Source organism: Anomaloglossus baeobatrachus, chromosome 4, assembly GCF_048569485.1.
Source record: "Anomaloglossus baeobatrachus isolate aAnoBae1 chromosome 4, aAnoBae1.hap1, whole genome shotgun sequence".
Classification (NCBI taxonomy): domain Eukaryota; kingdom Metazoa; phylum Chordata; class Amphibia; order Anura; family Aromobatidae; genus Anomaloglossus; species Anomaloglossus baeobatrachus.
In genome coordinates, this window is record NC_134356.1 from 223,346,000 (window position 1) to 223,360,396 (window position 14,397).

The 14,397-nt window shown below is 46.6% G+C and overlaps 1 protein-coding gene across 1 annotated transcript in view; it reads left to right on the forward strand.

Moving 5' to 3' along the window:
• Window positions 1-2,946: 2,946 nt before the first annotated feature.
• GAS2L3 (growth arrest specific 2 like 3) overlaps window positions 2,947-14,397 on the forward strand; it is a 61,910-nt gene continuing 50,459 nt past the window's right edge. The window contains exon 1 of the mRNA XM_075344685.1: window positions 2,947-3,064. The gene's annotated coding sequence lies outside the window, so the exon portion shown is untranslated. The remainder of the gene's footprint in view (window positions 3,065-14,397) is intronic.

The following is a 14,397-nucleotide window of genomic DNA, read 5'->3' on the forward strand; positions in this document are numbered from 1 at the left end:
CCTGCTGTGACAATCTCCTGCACTCCTGACATCAGCGCTGTCACTGACTTCCATTGCCCGCCGCGTTCTCATCAGTATCTCGGGAGCCCATGACGTCACCGGTAGTGACAGTCTGTGGCCGCCCATGAGATGTGACGTGAGAACACAGCGGGCATAGAAGGCAGTTACAGCGCTGACGTCAGGAGTGCAGGAGATCGTCACAGCAAGTAATGATCTCATCTAACCTCCTGACAGCAACGCTCGTCATCTCCGCGGCTGCCCGCACTGCAGTGTGAGAAGCTGCTGATACTGAAGTGCGGGCAGCCGCGGGGCTGGCAGGGAGCGGGACACAGACTGCAGGGGCACCCGACGGAGGTCACACGGAAGTGCTTCCATGCGGCTTCCAGGGATTTTGCGGGCTTATTGACTTGTATTGAGTCACGGTCCGTTATCACGAAACAGAATAGGACATGTTCCATAATAACGAAGTGGACATACGGCATCCGATGTGTTTTTTTGTAGGATCGGATGCACACGGAAGTGCTTCCCTGTGCCATCCGATCCTACACAAAAGATATTGAAAAAATAGCCCTGTCCATGGGTCCGCAAAAAAACAGGAACTGACCAGGACAAACGGAACTGTCATTTAATGAGCCTATAATGACATCACTTCCTTGCAAAACGCAGGGCAGTGATGAACATTATGTCCCGAAAATTGTGAAATAATGTGGGAATAACGCAGGAAAACGCAATAAAACACACATAATTTGCTACCTGCGTTATTCCCTGCGTGATTTCATGATTACATCAGTCAACGGAGTGAATAACGCAGTGACATTGCTCATTCTTTTTATCAAGAAAATCTACTGAAAGAATTTTCTTGAGAAAAAAACGCAGTGTGCACACAGCTAATGTTTTTTTCCATAGGTTTTGCTGGGGAATGTCTGCAGAAAGGTTACAACTATTTTCTCAAGAAATTTCTGCAGCAAAAACGCACAAAAAAACGCAGTGTGCGCACAGGGCCTAAGGATTCCAACTAACCCGATTACCTAGAGAAGAGAACCAAGGGGCTAATTCAAACACTTTGTACCATAAATCTGACATAAAACTGCTTAAGGCCTCCTTCACACGTCCTTGCAAAACATTAATGTTTTGCATGGTCCAAGGTGAAGTGGAGCGTGTGTCTGTGTTTTACATGTGCTGTCCCTGTGGTATCCGTGTGACATCCGGATAGCACACGCACAGCATGAGATGGTAGTAAAGTTACCTGTCTCCGGCGCTGCGGCTTTCGGGTCTGCAGTGAGTACAGTGAATATTCATGAGCATAATGAGTAAGCCCGAAAACAACAGAAGAGGCAGAGACAGCAGCACCAGAGACAGGCAAGTATAAAAATTCTTTATTTTTATGCAACCTGTGTTTTCTCTAGTATGTGTCACACGATGACATTAGTATGCGGTCTGTGTGAAACCCGTGCTGCCGGCAGAAAACAGACATGTCGCCATGTGGAGCAAACGGACACACTTGTGCTCCACATGGACCACGTCAAAACACGGATGTGTGCGTAGACCCATTGATTTTAATGGGTCTACGTGTGTCTGTGTCTCCAGTACGTGTGAAAACGGACGTCACACGTACCAGAGACACGGATGTGTGAAGGAGGCCTAAAGGGAACCTGTCTTGTGTACATACGCTAATAACTTGCAGATATGGGGTCTGTAGGTTCATGGCGTTTGGGAACCTGGCTGGCGCCTGCACATTTTACTCTTTTACTCCACTAGCGGGTAGAAAAGAACTTTGGTCATCCCGGCAGCGTTCTGGTTTCAGTCACTGAGGTGGTGCCAGTGTGGGTTCAGTCACCGGTGGCTGTAAACCCTAAATTAATTCCTTGAGAGTTGTAGTTTCCAGAATGGGGTCACTTGTGGTGGTTTCTGCTGTTTTGTCATGTCAGGGGCTCTTCAAATGTGACATAGCATCCACAACCTGTTCAAGCACAAATTGTGCTCCAAAAGTCAAACAGCGCTCCTTCCCCTCCGAGCCCTGCCGTGCACCCAAACAGTAGTTTTCCTCCACAAATGGTGTATCCCTGTACTCAGGAAATTGCACAACGAATTGTGGGGTCCATTTTCTCCTTTTCCCCTTGTGAAAGTGAAACATTTTAGGTTAAAGCAACATTTTAGTAATAAAAAAAAAAAGTTGTCATATTACCACATGAACTGACACAGGCCAGACGGATTTGAAACATTCGAAGTGGCCAGGGAGATGACATATGTGAAAGGGTTAAGACTGGAGCCTTGTTTTTTGGATTACGGGTCCCAGTGCTTAGACCCTCAATGATCACGTTTTCGCAGATCCTACTATTATGGTGATATATTATTTTTAGGCAATAACTGCCCCTCATCTGTGCAGCTACACGTGGTAAGTCTCCATTTTCCCACTATATACATTTCTTGGACATCCATAGACCATACAATAAATGCTTTTTTTTTGGGGGGGGGGGGAGGGGGGGTTGCCTTTATTTGGAGGGATGAGCCCACTTGCATCATCACCTTATTAACCATTTACCTCCTACATGCAGCTCATTAGCCCTAATGCCTTTCCTAGCAGCACATCATTCCCCTTTTGCATGAGAACCAAGTGTACAGAATATTAACCCCTCCTGCATTACAGTACTGCCCCCAGCAGTCCCACACAGCGTCAGCCCCTCGGCTGGAGCACCTGTTTCAGAGCCCCCCTCACTCCAGCAGGCGGCTACAGCGGGGGTCGTCCATTACTGTGAGTGTGGAGCCTCCAGCTGCCGCTCTGCAGCACGGACTCCCCCTCCTTCTCCTCACACCTCTGCCCTGGGCGGGTCATCACAGGGCTTGCAACACCCGAAATCTGATTGGATAATTCGAAGCAGTGTAGAACTGCCCGCCAATGGTGATGAAGAATGGGGAAGAGGGCGGGGCAGGCGGTTTGTCCGAACTGCAGAGTGTGTGACTGTAGGTCCGGGTGCTGCGCCTCAGAGCGGAGGGATCGTCCGTCCCGGGGACAGCGCACTGAGGATACGGCGGGAGCCGGGCTGTACCGTAGTATCACCGGCCGGTGAGTATCCGCACTATCTGCTGCAGTGCGTGCTCCACGTATCCGCACAGAAGTGCCGTGATTTAGGGCGGACTGCAGCAGCAGGGGGCGCTGTGCTAGGCTGCAGCTGTCAGTGCCCATCACTGGGGACCACTGGTGTCCGCTGCCTGGACCCTGCCTGTTCCTCAGAGCACAGCAGCTGGCACTTTCTTATTAGGGGTGGGAATCTGCAGTATACAGTCCCAGAGGAGATGTTATATGGTGGCCATACAGTGAGCAGCTATATAGGGGGCTACCAGCCATAAGCCTGAATGGGCTGATCAGAGACCCCCAGGGGGTCCACACAGGAGGCTTCATCTGCAGTATACAGTCCCAGAGGAGATGTTATATGGTGGCCATACAGTGAGCAGCTATGTGAGGGGCTACCAGCCATAAGCCTGAATGGGCTGATCAGAGACCCCCGGGGGGTCCACACAGGAGGCTTCATCTGCAGTATACAGTCCCAGAGGATGTTATATGGTGGCCATACAGTGAGTAGCTATGTGAGGGGCTACCAGCCATAAGCCTGAATGGGCTGATCAGAGACCCCCGGGGGGGTCCACACAGGAGGCTTCATCTGCAGTATACAGTCCCAGAGGATGTTATATGGTGGGCATACAGTGAGCAGCTATATAGGGGGCTACCAGCCATAATGGGCTGATCAGAGACCCCCGGGGGGTCCACACAGGAGGCTTCATCTGCAGTATACAGTCCCAGAGGAGATGTTATATGGTGGCCATACAGTGAGCAGCTATGTGAGGGGCTACCAGCCATAAGCCTGATTGAGCTGATCAGAGACCCCCGGGGGGGTCCACACAGGAGGCTTCATCTGCAGTATACAGTCCCAGAGGATGTTATATGGTGGCCATAGAGTGAGCAGCTATGTGAGGGGCTACCAGCCATAAGCCTGATTGAGCTGATCAGAGACCCCCGGGGGGTCCACACAGGAGGCTTTATCTGCAGTATACAGTCCCAGAGGATGTTATATGGTGGCCATACAGTGAGCAGCTATGTGAGGGGCTACCAGCCATAAGCCTGAATGGGCTGATCAGAGACCCCCGGGGGGTCCACACAGGAGGCTTCATCTGCAGAGATTCCCAAGCAAAATCTGCTACGGTTTTTGTTGCAGAAATGCTGATTTGCTGGGGATTCCAGAGTGAAAACCATGAATTTCCAATCTGTGAGGGGGTTATTGTGGTTGCCATACCCACCAGTAATGCATAAGGCCCGCTGTGGTCTCACCCATGGGGGCACTCACTTTATAATGTTGGAGGGGCGTGTGTATGCCCTGTATCTTGCAGGCATGCATCGCCTATAAGCGTCCTGTAAAATCTATACCAGCAGTATATGGTTGTAACACTACTTACAATGTAAAAAAGTAGGGTATGACCTAAGGATGAATGTGGCCTTTGAGACCTCATCTGTGTTGGTTTTTATGTGTCACCATATCACATACTTACAAGACCAAAAACTGTTTCCTATGTTAATAATGTCAACATTGCCATAAATCAGGCACTATATGTATGATCCGTATGGGAGCCCCTGGCATGGGTAAGTTTTCTGTATGGAAAAGCTGCCATCTGAAGAGTGCTATTCAATAACATCAGAGTCCTGTATGTAAGGCTAGTTTCACACTTGCGTTGGCCGAAATCCGCTGGGTCCGTTGCTGCGTCGTTTTAACGCATCCGTTATTTTTGTGGTGTCAACGGATGCAACGGATCCGTTATTTCACAGTAATCCGTTAACTGATTCCTGTGAAATAACGGACCGTTGCATCCGTTTGGCGTCCGTCTAACGGAATCCGTCGGCTCTTTTCTTTTTTCATTTTTTTCATTCTGGGCATGCTCAGTAGAAATTAGCGGAATCCAGCAGCGGATTCCGTTGTTAAGCACTTAGCAACGGAATCCGCTACCATAGGGAAACATTAAAAATTTTAACGGAAGCAACGGAGCGTCGGCCAACGGAAGCAAAGCAGGTCCTTTTGGCACAATCCGTCATCAATGCAAGTCTAAGGGAAACAGCGGAATCCGTTAACGGATTCCGCTGATTCCCAAGACAGCGGATTGCGCCAAAAAAAAAATAACGCAAGTGTGAAAGTACCCTAAGTGAATAGGGGTGAGGTGTAGAACCTGGGAGCAGCCATGGAACAAGGTATGGAGACCCTCTGCTCCAACTTTATACATTGTTTACATCTGGGCGCTGCCCATGTTGGAGCCCCCTTATTACATTGATAAGCTAGCTGTGCTCAAAATGTTATTCCCAGGCAACCCCCATAAATTGTATGAAGCGGCAGTAGTGTGCTCACTGTTATTTCATTGAAAGGGAATCTGTCAGTAGGGTCATCCTATCTATATAGGTATACAGGTCATAGGAAGCTGAATAAAATGATACATTGATATCTGCAATCTGATCTTATTCCCAAGAAATCGGGTTTTCTTATAGATCTCCCCAAGAGTCTGCATCTAGAGCTTATTCTACATAGAAAGGGGGAAGGTCCTCTCTGTGGTTGTGCAGTAAGGAGGAACAAGGGACTCATTACCCCTGTCCTAGAGGTTAGGTTGGGTGGCATTGATCATTCCCTAGGGTTGGGTGACAAATGTTGCTTAGCCAAGTGTGGCAAAACCCCTTTAAAGGGAACCAATGACCAGGATTTTTGTATATAACCTAAAGCCAGAGCTATACTGGCACTATCAGGCTGATTCTATACATACCTGTAGTGGTCAGCTCGGATGTCTAGGTTTTGGAATCCAAGAAAGTAAAGTTTATAAAATCGGTAGCTGCTTGAGTGACAGCAGCTGAGGATCAGATAATATCTGGGGGGAATTCATAGTTATCCTCTCCCCGTTAGAATTAGCATAAGTACTATACAATCAATTTACTTTTTCACTAGCAGGACCTGCGTGAGGTCATACCCATGTGACCAGAAGGGGCGGGTGCTTGTATGTGCTTTTTTTTAAATCATTGGAGTTCCTTGCAGCTATTTCCTCATCTCGTGGTCTTTACCGAGGGACCTTGCTGCAGGGAAGTCTGGTTATGTCACAGGGTGGATCAAGTTCATGCCAGCAGATCACCGGGGTTTCCTGCAGATCCACCGGCATGAACTCTGTTCACCTTGTGACATCACTGGGGTTCCCTGCCAGAGTCAGCAGACATTTTTTTCATCTTGCGGTCTTTACCATGGGACCTTGCTGCAGGGACCTCCGGTGATGTAGGTGCTCAGGTCTGTGAGGCGATCTGTACCTCAGGAACCCGGCCGGGGTCGTCATGGTGACGACCCAGGGTTATCATTACAGCAATCGGGTCCCTGTGATCACATTGCAGTGACCCGATTGCCAGGGAGAAATAAGCGATTCCTCTCCTTGCCTCCTCAATGCTGCAATCCCACTGATAGCAGCATTCAGAGAGTTAAACTGCCGGAAGCGGCGCAGGCACTGCTCCTGGCAGCGAGAGCAGAGTCCAGGCTGTAACATCAGCTGGTGACCCAGTGGCCATTGCGGGGGGTACAGCGCCTAAACCCCCAGTCGTCAAGACTTAAAAAAATAACAGAAGCATGGAAAAATTATGTGAAAAAACGCGCAGACGCAATAAAAAAAAGTGTGTTTTTTCAGCTTGTTTTTTCCTGCCAAAACATGCGTTTTTGCGTGCAGGTTTTTCTGCACATAAACATGCAATGTGGGCACATAGCCTAAAGAAATTCCGTCAGCACAGAATCACTATTCACACCAAGTACAGGCGCTTGGAGCATCATGGCAGGGCCAAACATTTATACACCTTCTCATCTACTTGTTTTCCATCTATTGCCGCCCTTTTTGCTCTATGAAGCCAGAGCTGTCAATCGCAGAAGTGGCGAGGGTGGAGACAGAGGGAAAACAACCCGGTGAGAAGGTGCAGGTAATTGTTTAGCCCTGCCATGATACACGAGCGCCTGGACTTGGTGTGAACAGTCATTCTGTGTTCCAGTGCTCAAAGTAAAGAGGTTCTCCGCTACTTTTACAATGGTGGCCTGTCCTTAGGATAGGTCACCAATGTCTGATTAGCCGTGGTCCAACACCTGTCGCTCCAGCCTATCTGCTGTTCTTGGTGCTGGCAGAGCAGGTTGCCAGAAATGCTGTGTCGGAGCTGCTCCGTCTTCTGATAGCGGACAGGTACTGCACATCTGCCTCCTGTTGATTTTGATTGAAAGGCAAAAGTACAGTACCTGGCCACCACTATCAGAAGAGGGGCAGCTCCGGAACTGAGCATTTCTGGCTGGCATGGAGAACAACTGATCGGTGGAGGTGCCGGGTGTTGGTCCCTGGCTGATTAGACATTGCTGATCTATCCTAAGGATAGGCAAGAAGGGCCATTTCTACTGTGGATGCCGTAGGCAGAGGAGTTTTTAATAGATATAATTTGAAGTCCTAATACTTCGGGGTTTTGCGCTACCTGGGCAACTTCTTCTTAAATTCAGTTGTGCCACATGTAAAATAAAATTACCCTATACTCACCTCCAGCACTATCTGTGCAGGATCTCCCAGTGCTTGGGTGACATTGTCATGCCATGTAAGCCCTACAGGCCGCTAATGAGGTGCAGTTTTCACATTTTATTCTGATAAAACTCAGATATCCAAGGGAAGTATGAGTGAATGTTAGACCACATTGGGGCCACTGATTGGCTGCAGCGCTTTTGTGATATAATAATGTTATGCGAGTGCTGAAATCACTGTTACGGTGCTGGGGCAGGGCGTGTGTATAAGGTATTCTTATTTCAAACTGGGTAATTAGGAATGGGTTGTCCGAGTACTGGACAACCCCTTTAATAAATAAGAATACTAGATAATTGCCCATTGATTGATTTCTTACTTTTTGTCAAATACCATGAGCTGTTTCCTTACTAGAGTCATTAATGTTAGATGGCGTCATCAAAAGTGTACCCAGTGCTATAGTACTGTCTTCTATGTGGTTTAGTCTGTATTTTGAATATATTTTTATGGTTTCCTGGCAGATTTCCCACTTGCATATTCGCCAGCCAGTTTGACAGACATATTGGATGTACTGTAATTGCCTATTGTCTTCATAATGGTGACAGTGCCTCTGATCTTATCCAAAACATCCTTCAGTTGTAGCTATTTACAGCTTCTCATTGTGATATTTGTATCTTGAGGCAATGACCTGATGAGGGTCATGGTACAAAAATAAAATCTTTGAAAGTGTCCCATAGGGATGTCTTTGAATAGGTACTGTGATGTATGAGACACAATGTCTCACGGGTTCTTACTGTTTACTGCACAAAGCTCTGGCTGATGGATGGTGGTCCTGAGAAAATCCCCTTCATGCCCTAATGGAAAATATGGACAACACTTGCCGTTCACCGTGCATATAAGTGATTACTTGACTTTTTGTTTCAATAAATTGTTTTAAATGAGAAAATCACCATTGCATGCTTCTACTTAAAGTGCACCAATCACCAGGATTTTCCTATATAATCCAAAGCCAGTGCTATACTGGCACTATCGGGCTGATTCTATACATACCTTTTAGTTTTCAGCTGGATGTATAGGTTTTGAAACACAAGCAAGTAAAGTTTCTAAAATTAACAGCTTTTTGATTGGCTGCAGGTCCGAGCAGCTAACATCTGGGGTTGGTATTCATAGTTATTCCTGCCCCCCCTGCCTGTCCTTTCTCCCGCTATCTATTTTTTATGCTAATTCCATTATAGATGTTTGTGGCTATAAATCATGGTGACTAGAAGGACCTTGCTGACTTCATACGCATGTGATTAGAAGGGCAGGGGCCTCAGCCAACAGAAAAATAATGTTGCTTCCTGGTATCAACTGTGTTGGCAGAAGCCCCGCCCCTTCTGGTCACATGGGTATGACGTCAGCAAGGTCCTTCGAGCCATCATGATTTATAGCCACAACCATTAGTAAAAGGTAACGTCTAAAACCCAGTAGCTAGAGGAACCTCTGCTGACGTCATGCCCATGTGACAAGAAGGGGCGGGGCCTCTGCCAACATAGCTGATACCAGGAAGATACTTTATTCTTTAAAGTCCACGTAGACATGGAGTTTATTATAATAGAAGCGGGGGTCTGGGGGTAAGAACCACAGACAAGGGAGGTTCAGGGGGGGGGAAGGCCCCCCCCCTTGCATGAGTATAGTGGATTAGAGGAAACCCACTAACCAAGCCTGTCACGCCCACAGGTCCTTCTACCCATTGGGATTTAGTCACACCCATTAGTAAAACACTTATATAATGGAATTCGCATAACTAATAGGGGAAGGATGGACAGGCAGGGGTCGGGAATCGCTATCAAAACCCACCCCAGCTATTGGTTGCTACCAATTAAAAAACTGTTCATTTTACAAACTTGCCTGTATTTCAAAACCTATACATCCGATCTCACAACCAAAGGTATGTATAGAATCCGCATGATAGTGCCAGCATAGCACTGGCTTTAGGGTATATTGGAAAATCCTGGTGATTGGTGCGCTTTAAATGCCCTAACTTCACCTGCAGGACAAATAACCCTAACGTTTTGTGAGTAGTGTATGAATAATTGGGTGACAATTGTTTTACCAGTGTTGGGTGTGCCCCTGCATGCTCACACTGTCCAATCACTGCTCAGTGTTAGATTATTTAGGCACACTCCTTTCACAGGTGGAATGGTAACACTTAGGCCCTGTGCGCACTGGAAAATGGAATTTTCTCAAAAAAATTCCGCAGTCATTGAAAGAATACCGCACCCGCGGTAAAAAAACGCGGCAAACCGCACCCGAAAACCGCATGCTTTATTACATTCAATGCAATAAAGCACATTGAAAAAAAAAATCATTTCATTCTGAGATAGTCCCTGTGAGCACACGCTGCATTTCTCACGGTCGGTAGTGTGTTCACATTACCGGCCGTGGGAAATGCCCTGTGGTTACCTCTGCTGTCTCGCTGCGAGGCTGCATTCAGCGCTGTGTCAGTCGCGGCTGGATGCAAGCGTCGCAGGACGTGGATTACGCCGGAGCTGTGTGTTTCGGCGGGGTTAATAAACGGGTGAACCAGGAGCTTTTTTGTGTTTTATTTAAAATAAAGGATTTTCCGGTGTGTGTGTTTTTTCACTTTACTTACGAGTTGATCATGTCAGCTGCCATGATCAAGCCTGGACTTAGTGGCGGCGAACCGCCGCCATTAACTCCTTACATTACCTTGATTGCCACCGCATTACGGCAACAAGAAGAGCCGGGGACACTCCGGTACTGTCGCATAATGCATGCGACAGTCCCGGGGTAGCTGCGGCTGATATTCTCGGCTGCGGGAGGTGGGAGGGAGACGGGGGACATTAACCCTGCCCCTCGCCCTCCCCAGCCTGAGAATACCGGGCCGCCGCTGTGTGCTTACCTCGGCTGGAAGGTAAAAATACGGCGGAGCCCACGTGTTTTGTTTTCTATATTTCCGTTTGCTTTCTATGTGTATTCTATATGTCTGTGTCTGTGTTCTGTGTCTGTGATGTCTGTGTGTGTCTGCGATGTGTGTGTGTTTACTCTCTGCTCCGCTTCCTCTTCCTGTCATAATGACATCACTTCCCTGCAAACCACAGGCAAGCGATGTACATTACCACAGGTAAACTGCGAAATACCGGAGGGAATAACGCAGGAAAACACAATGAACCACACAGAATTTGCTGCCTGCGTTTTTCCCTGCGGGATTTCACGATTACATGGCAGTCAATGGAGTGAAATCCCTCAGCGACGTACGGAAAAGAAGTGACATGCAATTGTTTTTGCTGCGGGAATCCCGCAGCAAAACATGCAGCTGTCAAATTCCGCATAGTGCGTGCAGCATTTTTTTTTCCCATTGGATTTGCTGGTGAATCACTGCAGAGATGTTATGAACATTTTCTGCAGCGAAACATGCAGCAAATCCGCAGGAAATCCGTGGGAAAAACCGGTAAGTGCGCACAGGGCCTTAGCTATTAACTTATTTGTAGCTGTTAAGGAAGAATAATGGTGGAATGGCACAACGTAGTTATGAAAATTTTTCACTAAAACTGCTAATTCCAGGTTATTATTAAACGGCCTTCAGCTTGAACTCAAGCTATGGCAGCTTCATGGATGAACGTTCTGTAGTTAGTTCGGGATCCTAATCTTCCTCTTCGCCTTGTTCCTTCTAATCTTCTGACCATGATGTACTTCTCCTGTGATTGCTCTCTTGATATGATGTGTCCAAAATAGCCAAGTTTTAGCTTGGTGATCCTTGCTTCAAGTGACATGTCTTGCTTGATTTGTTCCAAAATTTTTTTTTTCCTTCTTCTTGCCATCCGTAGTATAGATAACATCCTTCTCCAGCACCACATTTCAATGGCGTTTATTCTTCTCCTGCCTTGTTTCTTTATCGTCCAGGTTTCACATCCTTATGTTACTACAGAAAAGACCAGACTATGTACGAGCCGTTTCTTTGTCACCAGTGAAATGCTCCTTGTATTGATTTCTAAATTGTGTATTTGATCATTCCAAATAAATCGAAGTACTTATTAACCACTATTTATGGGCCACTTTCTCCGTCTCTGACCCAGCAGATTTTCAGATTTTTGTTTTGTTAGTCGCCACCCCCCCCCCCCCTGCATACATATGCTTTCGACAACTCTAAGAACAATGGCTGGTATTATCATTGGCGGTACATATTTAAAATGAGATAATCTTGCTACCTTTGACCACCACTATGGGAAGCTTATACAAGGGGCTGTTAATAAGTCTTTGGATTTACCCATAAAGAAACGAGATGGGAAGATGAAACTTTATAATTATTCCACTGATGTCAACACACTTCTTGCACCAGTATTCCAAGTTCTGTAAGCCTAGCAAAAAAGGATTTTGGTTGTGCCTCAAACCAAGCATCTGTAGCAGCCATGCCATCAGAAATGGTGTCAAATTTGGTACCCTTGAGGTGTTACTTCAGGTTTGGAAACGGATGATAGTCAGAGGGAGCTAGTTCTGGTGAATAAGGTGGGTGGTCAACAAGCTGGAAAACCAGCTCTGCCGGTTTTGTCGTGGTCACTTGTGCAATGTGAGCGGTGGCGTTGTCTTGCAGGAACAAGATTCCTTTGGACAGCTTGACGCACCTTTTGGCCTTCAGAGCTTCCTTCAATTGGTCCAAAAGTTCAATGTAATACCTTGCATTGATGGTGGAACCCTTTTGAAGGTAGTCCACTAGCAGCATGCCCTCCTTATCCCAGAACACAGATGCCATCACCTTTAGTGGCTGATTTTTGCACCCTGAACTTCTTTGGACGAGGAGAACCACTGTGCCTCCACTATTTTGACTGCTGCTTGTTTTCAGGGTCATACAAATAAATCCAGGTCTCATCCATAGTGACCAGTCCATCCAGGAAGTTCTTATCAGTCCGGAAATGCTGACAGTGACGTTGAATGTGGAATATAAAGGGCATTGATCCCCCCCAATGTCTGCAACATATCCCCATGAATATCCTTCGCGGACTTTCCTTGCAGAAACAAGAAGAATGTTATCACTCCTCTGCTCTCAGTTGCTGTGAATATCGCATTAGATTCCGCCATTTTGTTTTGCCTTAATCAACAAACACAACATTTTGAAAACATATATTAGACACATAGCTTTCATGTGATGTAACATTCGTTAACATGGAAACAAAAAGATCACAAAGCCAAAGACTTAGCAGCAGCCCCTTGTTTAGCTCCCTTTGACTTTAAATAAGTCGTCCAGTATATTGATGACCCATATAAGATTGGTGGGGATCAGAAAATTGACACCCCACCAATCACCTGTTAACACCTCCAGTGGTGGCTGCCAGATGGAACTGATGTACGGAGGCGGACATCACAGCTCGGTACACTGTTTAATATCCGCTGCAGAATTGTTGTTCTTAAAACGAATAGAAGCTGGTCTGGAGCAGCCACTAAACAGCGCACGGAGCCACGCTGTACCGCTCCATATGTCGTTTACATCAGGCTGCCGCCACTGGAGGTGATGACAGGTGATCGATGGTGGTGACTGTTGTTTGATCCCCACCAATGTCACTATATAAGTACCGGACAACCCCTTTGCCATATAAATACATATACCATGAGGTGGCCACTAGCTGCTGCGCAGTATAATATTTCATACTTCATTACAATTCTTATGCTTTACTTTTCCAACTATTGATTGAATTTAGCGTTTCCCATTTGTGACAATGAAGTCTCTGTCTTAAATGTCATAGAACATTTTCTGGTGCAGACATTCTCTGGCATTTGCTTTACTAGTCGTGGTATTCAGAATGTAAATTCCTCCATTTATCTGTAGCCCATGTGGGCAGCAGCAGTGGATGTTTTATCTTCTTGCCGGAGGGTCCGGCTCATACACATTCCTGCGCCAACATCTGACATTGTTTGGTCACTTCTTAGACTCTCCATTTTATGCCTAATTTCTTACAGATTTTCTTCATATTATGCTAGCATACAGCACAGAGATCGACCCTACATCCTGTAGATATATTTGGATTCTAGGAGGAAATGATCTCATTAAAAACATGGATGCGTTCAATGCAACTACTGCCTTTCTGATGTTCAGATGTTAGTGCCCAGCAGTGCAAGGCAGCACTGCGAATAACACGCATGTCAAAAAATACTGTTCACTTGCAGATATGGGGTTAATCTGCAGGTCGATAAACCTGTGTAGCCACTGCACTGAAAGCCTGGATACCAGGAAAAAATTAACTTTATTCTTCCAGGCAGCCTCCAGCTTTCAGTCAGAGGCGCTTTCAGTCACTGCTCAGTACATAGTAAACGGCGGTTGTAACCACACCCTGGCACTAACTGACCGTTGTCTTTGTACTAATGCACTGTAGAGTCAGCTGTCAGTTACTGTGGGATGTGGTTACAGCTGCTGCTCTGTGTACTGAGCGGTGGACTGAAGCTCCGCCTCCATAACTGAAAGCCAGAGGCTGCCAGGAGGAATAAAGTTAATTTCTTCCTGGTAGTCATGTTTTCAGTGTGGCAGCTGCACAGTTTTCAAACTTCATTGCTTTAGTTCAGCTCCTGCAATAGACTCAATTACAAAGCGGGGTACAGGGATTGTACACTACTGTTACAGAGCGGTGTATGGGCTCAATAGTAAGTCAGTATGGCCATACACTACTGTGGAGTGTCGGGGACGGATACATTGGTGCAGGGGCACTATCAATACATCAGTGCTTAAACATGTGTGAAACCTTCAGATTTTTTCATGTTTGCAGAAATTTGAAACTACCTCAGATTTTCACACAAGTCTCAGGCTATGTTCACACTCAGCGTTTTTATGGTATTTTTCCTGCAGTCGAAACCTGCAATTAA